General features: G+C 39.9%; 1 pseudogene; it reads right to left on the bottom strand.

Moving 5' to 3' along the window:
- LOC114291012 (caffeic acid 3-O-methyltransferase-like) overlaps positions 1-14,130 on the bottom strand; it is a 30,919-nt pseudogene extending 16,789 nt beyond the window's left edge.
- Positions 14,131-14,339: the final 209 nt, after the last annotated feature.

Raw genomic sequence — 14,339 nt, 5'->3', positions numbered from 1 at the left:
TCTCTAGTGCTGCAAGATTGTTGAGCAATCCGGCATAACTGTTTCAAGTCATTTATCTTAGGCGGCAGCCACCTTCGATTTTTATATCAACATCTGTTATGCTGCCAAGGCTGCAGAGGAGAAATTGCTGAGAGATCAGAGTTTTGTTTCCAAAATACATGTTGAAGTGTCAGAACTAAAAGAGCAACATTCCTCTGTCTCCCAATTTCAAGCTCAACTGTTGGAAAAAAAGGCTCAACTTGAGAAAAAGTTATCAGCAGTCAACCAAGCTTTAGATCGAACTGCCACCAAGCTGCAAATTACTAATCGAGAGCTAGCTGATCGAAAGCAGGAGATGACCACAGCCATTCAGTTGTTCCCATCTCTCAAGAATAGAGCATTTATTGTAAAAGAACAACTGAAACACTGTACTGACTTTTGGGCCAATCTATGGGTACATGTACTCAACTCTTTATGAAATAAAGTTCCTATTTATCATTTGAGTGTTCTTATGTTCTTTTCATTTAGCACTTATTTTATTTCTTGTGTTTCCCACACGGTTAGATAATAAGGCTTCAAATATCTACCATTAATCTTTTTGGGATGTACATGTCCATTCAAAATTTTCAAATGATATGCTCCCAAAGGCAAGACTCTATGAACTTGATATGGTCCTTCCCAATTAGGTGACCATTTGCCAAACTTGTGGCTTTTAATCCCTATTGGGAGTATTGTCTTCCATACCAAATCACCTTCATCAAAGCTAATGTTCTTGACTTTCTTATTATAGTTTTTGGATGCTTTCTTCTTTTGAAAAAGAATGCTATTTAATGCCAGAATTCTAACTTCATCTATACTTTCTAATTCTAAGCACTTACTCTGATGGTATTGATCAAGATCTAACTGATCCTGGCATCTCACCCTCAAGGACTTAACATTAATTTCCACATGTAGCCCTGCATCATGCCCATATACTAAGGCATAAGGAGTGATTCCTGTACTTGATCTTTGAGAAATCCTATAAGCCCATAATACATCCAACAACAAGTTATGTCAATCCCTGAGATTGTCTTCCACAACTTTCTGTATTTCTTTCTTCAAAGACTTATTGGATGATTCAGCTTGACCATTGGTTTGTGCATAATAGGGGGTAGAATTAACGAGGCTAATTCCAAACTCTGCCACAAAAGACTTTACCATTTTCCCATCAAATACAGTCCCATTATCAACAGTTATAGTCTGTGGGGTGCCAAATCTGTGGATCAGATCTTTAATGAATCCAATAATTTCGATCTGGTCTACAGCTTTATATGGCTTAGTTTCAACTCACTTAGTGAAATAATTTGTGGCCACTAAGATGAAACAATGATGCTTTGAAGAGGGTGGGTGTATTTTTCCCATCATATCCATGGCCCATTCTCTAAATGGCCAAGGCTTCACAACTGCATGCAGATCAGCTATATGTACATGCCTTATTGTGCCATGCTTTTGGCATACCTGGCAACCTTTAGCATATTCTATGCAGTCTTTAAGGATGGTTGGCCAATAGTAGGAATGTCTTCGAAACAGCCATCTCATCTTCACACCAGGCTGATGAGCACCACAAATGCCTTCATGAACCTCAGCCATAGCTGTCAATGCTTCCTTTAGACCTAAACATTCAAACAATAACCCATCTGCCCCTCTTTTGTAGAGAGTATTACCATACATTATGTATTGCATAAATTGCAATTTGATTTTTATGCGGGCTTTCGAAGATGGACCAGCTAGATACTGCATTATTGAATGCCTCCAATCTTGTTCTTGTAAGTCATTATGATTGACTTCTAAGACCACATTCCTTTTATTTAAGAGTGGTATTACTTTCTGATATGTTGTTTGGCTTATGTCCCTTTGAGTATTATCCATTCTCTTGAAATTCGAAGCTTTCTAAGCCACATCATTAGCTTTATTATTCAAGAATCTTGGGACATAAGTTACATTTGCTATCTGAAATTGAGAAAGCAGATATAATGCAACAACATAATATGGCAACATGTTTACACTTTGACATTTGAAAATCCTTTTCACCTGGTTAACTACCAATTGAGAATTTCCAAATATGTCAACTGCATGAGCTTGTAATCTAATAAGTATTTTCAGTCCCATTATTAAGGCTTCATATTCAGCTTAATTATTGGAACAAGTAATTTTATCCACTCTGAAACCATATGTGGTTTCTACCCCTTGTGGTGACTTAATTACTACACCAATTCCAGTTAGACCATTAGCTTTTGATCCATCAAATCACATTTGCCATGGTTCAACACTAACCATACCAAGTTCCATTATCTCTTTGCTTTCTGTTTGACATGGATGGTTTGTCAAAAAATTAGCTAAAACTTGTCCTTTTATTGCCTTTTGGGGGACATATTCTAAATGAAATTCTGATAAAGCTAGTATCCATTTGCCAATTCTTCCCCTCAACATGGGTCTAGATAACATATATTTAACCAAATCTATGGTTACAATTACCAAGACAGTTATAGGGAAAAGATAGTATCTTAATTTTATTGTAGCAAAATACAATGCAAGGCATAGCTTTTCTACAGCTGAATATTTACATTCACTAGAATTTAGAAACCTACTAAGGTAATAAACAGCTTGCTCCTTGCCTTCTTCATTTTCTTAGGCTAGGAAAACTCCCAGTGAACCTTCTGCTGCAGCTATATACAACTTCAAAGGCTTATCACCCATTGGTGGCATCGGCATTGGAGGGTTGGCCAAATAGGCTTTGATTCATTCAAAAGCAGTTTGATGCTCTACTGTCCACACAAATTCCTTTTCATCTTTCAACCTTAATAAGATAGAAAATACTTTAGTTTTCCATGCAGTATTAGAAATAAATCTTCGAAGAAAATTAAACTGCCCAATGAATTTTTGTACTTCTTTCTTACTTGATGGAGGTCTAGCTTTAATGATAGCTTTGGCTTTGTTCTGATCAATCTGTATTTCCTTCTTGTGTACTACATAGCCCAAGAAGTTTCCAGCTGATACACCAAAAGTACATTTAAGAGGATTAAGTTTCAACTTGAACTTTTTCATTCTTTCAAAAGCTGCTTCCAAGTGAAACAAATGTTCCTCCATGGATTGAGATTTTATTACAATATCATCAATGTAGCACTCTAAGTATCCTCCAATGAGATCATGAAAGATAGTGTTCATAGCCCTTTGATATGTAGCCCCAGCGTTCTTCAGACCAAATGGCATTTTAACCCATTCGAATGTGTCGATTTTCCCAGGACATCAGAATGCTGTCTTATGGATATCCTCTTCTGCAATACAGATTTGGTTATAACCAGAGTGCCCATCCATCATTGATAAAATTTGATGTCCTGTTGAACTATCCACCAATAAATCTACTATGGGCATAGGGTACTCATCTTTTGGAGTTGCTAAATTCAGATTTCTGAAATCGATGCATACCCTCATTTTACCATTCTTCTTAACTACAGGCACAATATTGGATAGCCATTCAACATACCTGGCTGTCCTAATAAAGCATGTCTTGAGGAGCCTAAGAATTTCCTCATTGACCTTCTGAATCACCTCAGGACTCATTCTTCTTGGTTTTTACTTGAATGGCTTGAAATTAGGCCTCATAGGGAGCCTATGTTTTACTAATGACCTATCCAATCCTAGTAGTTCATTATAAGACCATGCAAAACAATCTTTATATCTCTTCAAGACCACCAACAACTGGTCCCTGTCAAGAGCATTCAACCAAGCACTTACATAGGTGGGCTGCTGTATAGAACCTTCCCCTAAGTTCACTTCTTCCAAAGGGTCTTGCATCTGAGGACTCACTGATGCTTCTTTTTTGATTTCTTTTATCTTCAAAGCAATCTCCTTGCTCTGTCCTGCTCCTAGTTTCTTTGATTCAACATCTTTGCCTTCTTTCTTATAGACAAAGTCTGTCCACAAGGATTCTTCTTCTTGTATCTTCTGGACTTTTGTTTCAATGTCTAATGCACAGTATTTTCCCAAGGCCAAAACCCTGACCTGTTGCTGCTCCTGCTTACAGCCAATTGCCATGGCTTCTTCCTCTTGCTCTTGCATCTTCTGGACTATTGATTTTATGTCCAATACTGAGAACTTAATTAAAGCCAAAGACCTAGCCTCCTGGGTTCCATCTTTTTGCCTACAACTAGGCATCATTATCATCTTTGGCGACAAACTCCTCATCGGCACTTTCTTGGACTAAGTGCTTCAGGTGTGCTAATTCCTCATCAACCGTCACTTCGGCTGATCCATCAGGTTTCCTCAGTACACTGAGTGGTGTCACTCCCTTAGTATACAATTTGGCCTTTATAAAATCTGCACAAGCTATGAAGGGTTGAGGATCTGCATTGATCTCCTCTGTCTCTCCACTGCCCAAGGCCATCATTATTTTCTAATGTAGAGAAAAAGGCACACACTTGTTGGTGTGAATCAAATCCCTACTAAGTAGAGCATTGTACTTAGCATTGTTGTCGATAACGAAGAATACAGTCATACAGTCCCTAGTTCCCACACTCAAGTTGATGGGCAAAATTCCTTGAGCCATCTGTTTGTCTCCAGCGAAACCAGCAATGATTGTACTGGTTGGGATTAGTCTGGGGTTCCACTTTCCTAGTTTCTTCAAAGAAGATTTCAGAAGCCGGTTTACTGCTACCCCATTATCCACTAATACTCAGTTCATCTATATCCCATCGAAGAAGGCCTTGGTATAAAAGGGTTTGACATGCTGTGTCATAGGTGTCGTGGGATACTCAAAAGGGTATGAGAGGTTAATACTCACCTCTTCCTCACTCTCATCGCCAGTTTCCATTGGTATGGCCACTTCGGATTCATCTTGCACCATACTCACTTGTGAGTCTTCACTAGAAACTGGAATTGGGTCAATTTCTTGACCTTCTTGGTTCTCATCTTCAGCTTGGAATTCCTGTGGTAGTATATGTACCATATTCACTGATATTGGAGGAAATGAGCCAAATTGGATGACTGGCTGTACCTGTTTCTCTTCTTGGCCAACTTGTTCAATTACTTCAGAAACATCTTCCATGCTGCATTTTGGCACTTCGGTACTAGTAACTTTCTTCGAATGATCTGTTTCTACTGGTTTTTCAACCAAAAATGTTTGTTCAGCCATGAAGGCAAACATTTCTTCCTCAACCATCTCCTTCTTTTGGCCTAGGCCAACTTCTTCCTTAGTCTACTATCACTTTCCATCGAAGCCTTTTCCAGTCCTGGCAAACTGGATCTCTTTTTAGCTTTCAGTTCGGAATGAACTTTGGCCAATTGCTCTCTGCTACAACTTCTCTTGTCATGAAGAGTTGATTTTGGATTATGATCTAACTTTAAACTTTTTTCTTCCTCTGCTTGGCCCTTTGGCTGGACCAATGAAGAGCTTTCTGTACTTTCTTTCTGATCCTTCTGGTACTGAGTGTACCTTCGTTAGATCTTCCTCCTTTGGGATCTAGAGATCACTGGAACCATATCTGGTTCCTTTGTTTTTGGATGCTTTAGTAACACCTAATTATTTGGAGCTACCAAAGGGGGTTTAACCATCCTGCCCTGATCTCCGACAACATTTCTTTGGGTAGGTATTTCCTTAGGTTTGTTCTGCATGACAAACCAATCTAGAACTCCAGGTACCCATGAACCTACTGACCCAGTTGTCAAATTACCTCTTTCTTCCTTCGAATCCAATTTTGAAGCTGGCTGTGAAGACCACTGCTTGGCTCTAACCCTTTGTTTCGGACTTAATTCAGGCCTCCCATGAAGGTGGCCAATTTCCTTTTTGTGTGAGGCTAGTCTAGGGGGCCAACCTCTGGGTTTGATCCTTTGACTTGAGCCCACTTCAAGTCTCCTCTTAGGATGATTGCCCTCTATTCTGTAATAGTTGGGTGGTCTGAATTCATGTAGAGGTCTCTTGCCCTTGGAGTGCATTCTGGTGGCTGCTGGCTCAGTCATGAATGACTGTTGCCTATTACCAGTTGGATATGGCCTCTTATTATAGGCACTGGTTGGTTTAGGACGCCTCTGCACATCCTTATAATATTACTTCCCATCAATCAGAAGCCCTTTCAACCACTTGTAGGTCAACCTACACCTGGGACACATTTTTTGTATGATAGCCGCCTCTAAAGAATCATCATCCAGTGCCTCTTCATCAGAGTCTTCCTTTTGACCTGCAAAGCCTTGCCCAACAGTTGGTAAACTTCTAGCATCTGTTTTGACATTAGTCTGGCTGGCAACATGCATTTGCACATTGATCTCTTCTAATTCTTTTAAGGACAAGTTTTGGAAGTCTGGTACAATAACATTGGTTGCCACTTCTCCAATTTTTGGGAATGGATTAGTGTCAATCCCCATGGCCTTTTCTGCTTTAGTTGGGAATTTTAAACTCCCTTTTCGAATATGCTCTTGGATCCTGTCTCGAAAAACAATACAGTTTTTAGTTGAATGAGACCAAGAATTATGCCATTTACAATACAGTTTTCCTTTTAAGTTCCTCTGGAGATGGAATTTGACTCCTTTTGGTAACTTCAAGAAGTTTGCCGCAAGCAAATGATCAAAAATGTCATCTGCCTTTGTTAAATCAAAAGAGTATTTCCTATGAAGGTCTTTCTTCTTAAACTAATGGTCTATTGTTGTGTTTTTATGAATTAATGCCTCACAAATCACAGGTTCTTTTCCCATAATCTCTGCCTCATCAATCTCATAATTAAGATCTCTATAATAAGTCTTGTATGATGCATTACTTCGATCTTGCTCTTCCTCTAGTAATGCTTCATACCTAGACACCTTATAGGTTAGTTCCACTAAGTCTCTAAACTCAGTTAAGTCAAACTTCTTTCGAAGCCTAAACTCTAGAACATTTTGAGCCAACCTCACAAATTCAGGCTCTGGTAAGATGATCCTACATTTGTTTCGTGCTCTTTTGAATCTGGCAATAAATTGAGTAGCCTTCTCATCAGGCCTTTGACTCAATCTTGCCGAGTCTGCCATAGAAACTTCTGGCTCTGTTTGGAAGAATTGGGCATGAAATGCCTCCTCCATTGGGAACAATCTTAACTTCATGTAGTCATTATTGGTAAATTCACCACACTGAGTAGCAAACCTAGCAATATGCTCAACCGTTGACTGGTTTTCATTCCCATAAAAAAGGGCAAAGTCTGGTATCCTGAAGCCTCTTGGGTATTATGTACCCTATCTACCCATTCTGGGTACGGTTTCCTGTACACAGGAGTTTGAACCCCCCGAGCCATTGGTGTAGACACCCCATTTTTGACCGTCCTCAAGACTTGGACGTCACCGTTTGAACACTCGGTGATCATCCATATTTGTGTTCGTTTGGAGTTCCCGGAGGTCTCGGCTACGCGCCCTGCCTCAGGATCTTCGAACTTGACCGTTTTGTGTCTGGTTTTGCACCAAACACCTGTGTTTTGCCTTGGAGGGGCAGGGAATGCCTTGTAAGGCATCCTCACACACCACCGGCAGTGGCTAGAGGTCACCGGCTGGTTTTTATTGCCATCGGCACTTTTTGTTGCCGGTTGGCATTGTTTTTTGCCGGTCGACACTAAATTTTGTCAAAATGACATTTTTGGGCAGCCGACCACTGTTCATCTACTTTATGTAGATATTTTGTGCCAGCTGTGATAGCTGGCACCAATTCTGCTTCCCTCCATGTGTATGGAGGGATCTCCCTCTAAGCAAGCTTGTTGTATAAGCTTTGCAAGAGGGAGTTCTATAAGAGGAGAGGCCTTCTCCTTGCTCTAGGTTAGAAACTTTGAAGGCAAAAACCAGAGCTTACACTTATAGATACACCTTATCTCTATATTTCCCTCTCTCTCTCCCCTTGTGTGTGTTTCTTGGCCTAAAAGTGTGATTTTACCTTACTTTTGCACCAATACACACACTATTACACCTTGCTCTGAGATTGAGGACTTTGAGGGTTGATTCTTGAGTTTTTGGGCTGTTTTTGATCAAAAGAAAGGGGCTGTCTTGGCTGTTCTTGAAGTGTGCTTCAAGGGTGAGCATTTTACTTTAGTTTCCCCCAAACTTGCACTAGTTTTTTACCTATCTTACTTGCTGATTTAGTTTTTGTGCATAACATAAAAAAGGCTTGTATTTTCATGCTTAAGAACTTTCATTAAGAGTCTTTCATGGTTCGAGTTCAAACTCACCCTCTTAGGCCTTATTTGGCCTTTTTGTTGCCTCTTTGGTAAGGCTTTATTTGCTTAAGTGTTTTGGTCTTCTCACCACTGAAAACCAGTGGATTTTCAGTGGTGAGGAAGGTGGCTTGAAGTCTTGCATAGGGGAGAGACACCCCTCTCCCTTCATTGTCTTGTTTCCTTGCATTTTGGCTTAAAAGGGTAACATGCATGCTTGATCATTTTTGGCCTCATTTCAGAAGTTTTTTGGGTGTTTTGGGTCATATATGATCTCTGTTTTTGGCCGGATTTGTACTCATTTGCAGGCTTAATATACTTGCTTTACACTCCTCTATTTGGCCTAGAATTGTATCTTGTGTTTAGGTCATAATTCTTGCATGTGTTGGCTTGGTTCCATGAAGATGTTGGCATTATTTTACCATGTTTAAGGTCTGTTGGCCCTTCATTTCAGTCATGCTTGCATGGTTTGATGTCATCCCTTTGTGTTTTGGCTTGTAAGCCTTGAGCATATTGACCTCCAACATGCATAGCTTAGGCCCTCCTCATGATTTACCATCATTTAGGGTCATATTTCAGCCTATAAATCATGCTTGTATGCTTGCATTTGTGACCTCTTCCATGCTCTTAGGGTGTACCCTTTTATGCCTAGAGATGAGTCTTGGTGAAGGCATTTCATAGGAGTCACCTAAGCTGTCATATTAGGAGGTTTTGGAGTCCCTTTTTGCATGTTAAAATTCTGTTTTGGCTTGTCCAAGTCATGCCATGAGTGGTCATGTTGGTGGGAGTGAAGTGCCTCCTTTTTGTGCCTTAACCTTAGGACCATTGGTTTGATTGTTGGCATGAGTATTGGTCCACCTTTTGGACACTTTTGGCCACTGTTTTGAGGTGGGTGAAGGTCTGCCCCTTTACCATCTTAAGCCACCATTGCATGCTTGTTTCATGTTTGTTTTATGGTTGCTTCATTAGGTGTTGTAGCATGATGATTCCATTGCTTAAATTGTCCATATTTGATGCCTAAACATTGCATGCTTGCCATATTAGTTGCATGACACTTGGTATGCCTTGTATCTTGATATCATGTTGCATTTTGAGCCATGTTTGCATAACATGCATTGCATTACTTGGTTTGGGGTGTCAAACCAAGTGTGAGGGTAAAGGGGCGTTCATACCATAAGTGATGCAACGTGCCTTAACTCTCGGTCACCGGGGCCTTTGACTTCAACATGATAAAGCCTTGGTCCGCATTTGTGTGTTGCATGCATTCTTTTCATCAAATGGAAAGCTCGATCTCTTGGGCTATCATGCACCATTGATGGCTCGAGTATCGAGGGCCATGTTCCCTGAGTTCAACACATGATGGGAAACATGACCATGCTCACATGTGCTTGAAATCCCATGCCATATGCTGTCTGTTCTCTGTTGCTGTCAAAACTGTCTCCTGCAGGAAGTTTCTGCAGACCGGCATAATTCAGTGCCGACCGACCATTGGTGAAGGGCCGATAAGTCCAGAGGCAGCCGGTGGAAATTATGCACTGCCGGTGGGGTTTTCCCCCAGCCGGTGGTCCTCTGCAGTATGCAATAAACCTGTCCCAGCACTTTGAAATTTTTCAGAGGGACAGGGCAGTGTAAACAGAGACAGCCTTGGTATGGTACGGACTTTCCGGGCAAGGCGGGTTCGAGCATACATCATTCACGCATCTCGAGGCGAAGGCTGTGGCCATCTCTCTCCTTCATTTTGCATTCTTTCTATTAATTAAGTAGAAATTCTGTAATAATTAATTTATTTGTTATTTGCACTGTAATATTTATTTGTACCCTCCGAGCGAGGGCAAATCTGTAATAAGTGTGGGTGAGTGTGTGTATGTCTTCCAATCCCCACTTCTTTCTTCCCTTTTATTTACCTGCGTATGATGGTAGACTAGGGCATATTTAAAATTAGCATACCTTATGCAATGCATGCGTGCATTCATACATTTGTCCTGCATGCACCGGGCCCGGTACATCATGCTAACTGCATTTGTATTTCAAATTCCAAATTGAATACGTGTATCAATTGGTTGCATTTCACATGCCATGTTTAGGTTAGCCGAGCCTACTCTAATTGCATCTTGCATGTGTTGCATTAGTCAACTTGACATGAACTAGGACACGCATGTTTGCTAACTAGTTTATTGTTTTGGCACGGAGTACGATGTAAGTATTTATGCTTTAGCATACTGCATGCGTGTGAGTGTTGCTATGACAGTATGTTTGCCATGCGACTAGATGCTTATATGAGATAAACTGTTTGAATGCCTGTGGGTGAAGGTTGGGTTGCCTGAGTTGGAATAGCTCATTGAAATCCGTATTTTAGCCTACTTGCGAGTAGCAAAATTCCAAAACCGTTTTTTTTTTTTAAGACAAATGGATATGCAATGCTTTTTCCCAAATTAGGCAATCTAGTCTATACTTGTTTGCTGCGCGCATAACATAGTAATTCTAGGCTAATAAAATGGAGTAAGAACACATAAAGTTTTCAAAAACGGATATCACGGTTAGTAGAGGCCGATATTCGGATCGGGCGAGAGGGGGTGCTCATAGCTGACCTTCCCCGATCGTACCCAAGCTCCCGAGCCGAGACAACTCCGGTGATAACGGACATGTGGCCTTTGGCACTGAGTCAGGGTTTCCTAAATCCCCCCATAAAAAAATATATTTAGGTGGCGACTCTGTATCTGGCAAAACAGTCCAGGTTTGGCACTTCTTTCCTAAAAATCTGTTTCTCAAAACGATTTGCCAGATTTGGACTCTTTGGTTTAGATCAAGAACCGTGACAAAAATCGAGTCCGAACTGTAGTAGTAGCGGGGTCTCTCGCGGGCGCGTGCTACAATTGGTCCACATATCTCTCTAACAATATCAGCAATTTGGTCCCTAGGAACCACATTTTGTGCCTGTTGAACCACTATTGGAGGAACAAACACAGGATTTGGTGGACAACCTTGTGCCTGGGGTCCTCTTGGTCCATAGGGTGGTATGTTTGGGACTGGTTGTCCCTGTGGTGCTTGCTGCTGTTGAGGGTATGGGTGACCCCTTTGAGCCTGTCCTGCGAAAGGACCTGCGAAAGGTGCTGGAACAAGTGTTGTGTCTCTTCCAATTGCAGGAAACCCTTCTAATCCCCCGGGTACAAATTTGAACAAAGGATTAGTGAACCCCCTCGTGCCAGGTATGGCTTCGAACATGGGATTTAGAAACATCCTTATGCAATTTTCTTGTATTGGGCCAGATCCACCAATTTACATGGCTTCACTATTAAGTAAGGAGGCATTTTGATTTGCCATAGGCCTCGAAAGAGGCTCATACCAAGACTGAGGTGATGGTCTTTCATGGTTTTGGTTACTAGTTTGACCATTAGTATGTCCATTACTCTGCATAGGCTGTTTATCTCTAGCCAATCTTTGCTGCGGAACAATTGAGTTTTCTTCTATATGTCTTGCGTTAGTTGGTTGATGAGTATTCATTCGATCCAAAAAGGATGTTGCCCACCTTTCTATTGTGTTCATTAACTGCTGTCCCATGGCATCTATTAGGCCACCCCATGGATTCATTGGCTGAGTAGATGGAACAGTGGATGGTCTAATTCCTTGGCCTCGTCCAATATTTTGAACATGTGGTACTTGTTCCGAAGTGCTGGTCTGTTCGACCATAGGTTCTGATAAGATAGATGCTTCCATAGGATGTGTTATCACATTATCCTCTGGATTAAGCATTTCTACCTCTCATTTCACGTCTTCTTTCAAGCGTTCATTTTCTCCTTATCTTCTACGTCTAGCCATTTCAAATATGGTCCCACCGGGCATGCCAAAAATATATGTTGGGTTTTTGGTTTTCGAAGGTTATTTTTGTAATTGTGAGTGTGCCAGCAAGGATCAATCAGTCCTTACAGAATATTAATTGCCAACCAACTATCAGACAATTGTGTTTTAGTTTTTTCAGCCTCAATGAAGAGGACTTTTGCTGGTGGCTTTGTTTAGGAGAATTAAGTAAACAATGATTAAATGAAGAATAATTGTAGTATTTCATTGAGTAAAATGAAAGACTTACAAAGATCCAAATTAGCCACGTAGAGGTTTATAGCAACAAACTAGTTGAAACTACTTCTATGAACAAAGTGCAGTGCAGTGTAGGAATTTGAAGTACAGAAATGTAAATAACAAGAATGGAAAAACTAGAAGGAAAAATAAAGTAGATAAAACTGGTTTTTTGGATCTGAGTCTGGGGGCACTTTCTGGGGCCTTATCTGCTATTTATACTTCTTAATGACAACCGTCAAACCACATTTCTAACCGTCGAACCATCCTTCCATGGTCGCTGATCATGTTGTCTTATAGTTAGCTCCACTATGCCATATCTACAATTAGGCTTCCCTCCTAATTTTGAATTTAAATATGAGTAACCGTTGAAGTCACGTCATCTTGCATCTCTTTGCTGCTCCAATGCTTATGCAGATCTACAAAAACTAATACTAACTGCCACGTGTGTGATTATAATTGAAGATTCGAATTGTCTTCCCGCATTGCTCTTATCCTGCCACGTGTCGAACTGTAATTGACTTATACAAAATTTGTAGTCAACAGATATAGACTCCCAAATTAAAATAAGTTATAACCACCTCCAAAAACTGTAACAAAGAGTCTCATTCATTAATTCTAGACATAACTAGCCCACAAGATACATTTCGTACGGTGTGTCCTAACAATTCTTCTCTTCAGCGTGGGTAGCTCCCAAGGCTCATAACCTTTGAGGTCGCGATTATCTCTACGTGGGACTTTCGCCCTTCAACTCAAGGGTGCATGGTATAAATAAGGAGTAATTTCACATCAGCCTATATTTGAAAAAATATTTTCACATTGATGATAAATTTTATAATATTAAAAAGTAAAATCATAAATTTATAATCAATTTTTAAAAATATCTCTGACAGGAAATTCCCCCTATAAATAACTTTTATTACATTTACAGTCAATTAAGTTTATGGGTGGGAGTACAAATTTATATCAAATGAAGTTTTCATGCAAATTTTCAATCAAATTTAACTAAAATTTTTAAAGGTTATTGGATAGGGGCTTACCACATATTAACCAGATCCTCGTCCTGAATTGTTCGAAACAATGGTGCAAAGGAAACTCCATTTTGGTTGGGACTAAAATATTTGGACACAGGTGCCAAACCATATACCCTATTGCAGGGGCGGCTCCAAAGTTTGGTCAGGGTGTCACCCGAGCCCTCTGGCTGAATTTATTTATTATATAAATATTAAATTTTAGGAAAAAAATTAGTAATTGAACCCACTAAGATACAATTTTGAACCCATAGTTTTAAGTCATACTCTTTTGAACTCACCAATTTTGAATCCATATTAGATATTAGCATGTCTTTTTGCTTAAACAATAGTATCAATATATTGAAATATTTTTGTTTATAATTTTAGAATTTAAATTAATTTGTTGATTTTTTTCTCCATAAGTGATATAATGATTAATGTGAATTTTCTGTAGGATATATGGTATTTAAGTTTTTGATTGACACCACTGACAAAAATTCCTAGAGTCGCCACTGCCCTATTGCTCTGCTTCTCCTCCTCTTTCTGCTCCTGCTGGGCACCAATATCCGATGAACAAGTGACAATCGAATAGCTAGCGAGAAGAAGAAGCATCTGATCAAGAATGATTGGTGCTTCAAAATTGTTGCAATTGAGTTGTGACCCGGACCGGCTTTTGCAATGATCTGAAGCAACCATAGATCGATAGCTGTTTTCAAAACCATGGGAAGTACCGATAAACTTGCCAGCTGCATGGCATACTCGCCATGGCTGTTCTCCTCCGAGGAAGACGACGATGATGACGACGAAGTTTTCTTTTCATTTCTTGTGATCATAGGCAAATTCTATGTGTATACTTGTGTGTTGTTTTTACTTTTGTTATTACTAGCTGAAGATTTTTGAGGAACACGGCTCTCCGGGAACTGATGGGGAGCTATTTCTTTATTTGTTTTGTTTTGTACCCCTCATTGAATCTGCTCCAAAAAACAAATATAAAAACTTTTTTTTGGTGTATAGAAATATTTTGCAAATAAATGAGAACCAAAAAAAATCTTGAAATTTTGAAATTAGTTTTTTTTTTTTA

This window comes from Camellia sinensis, chromosome 4, assembly GCF_055761805.1.
Source record: "Camellia sinensis isolate YWXY chromosome 4, ASM5576180v1, whole genome shotgun sequence".
In the NCBI taxonomy this organism is placed as follows: domain Eukaryota; kingdom Viridiplantae; phylum Streptophyta; class Magnoliopsida; order Ericales; family Theaceae; genus Camellia; species Camellia sinensis.
Note: the sequence above shows the minus strand (reverse complement) of the source record. Positions and strands in the feature narration are given on the sequence as shown.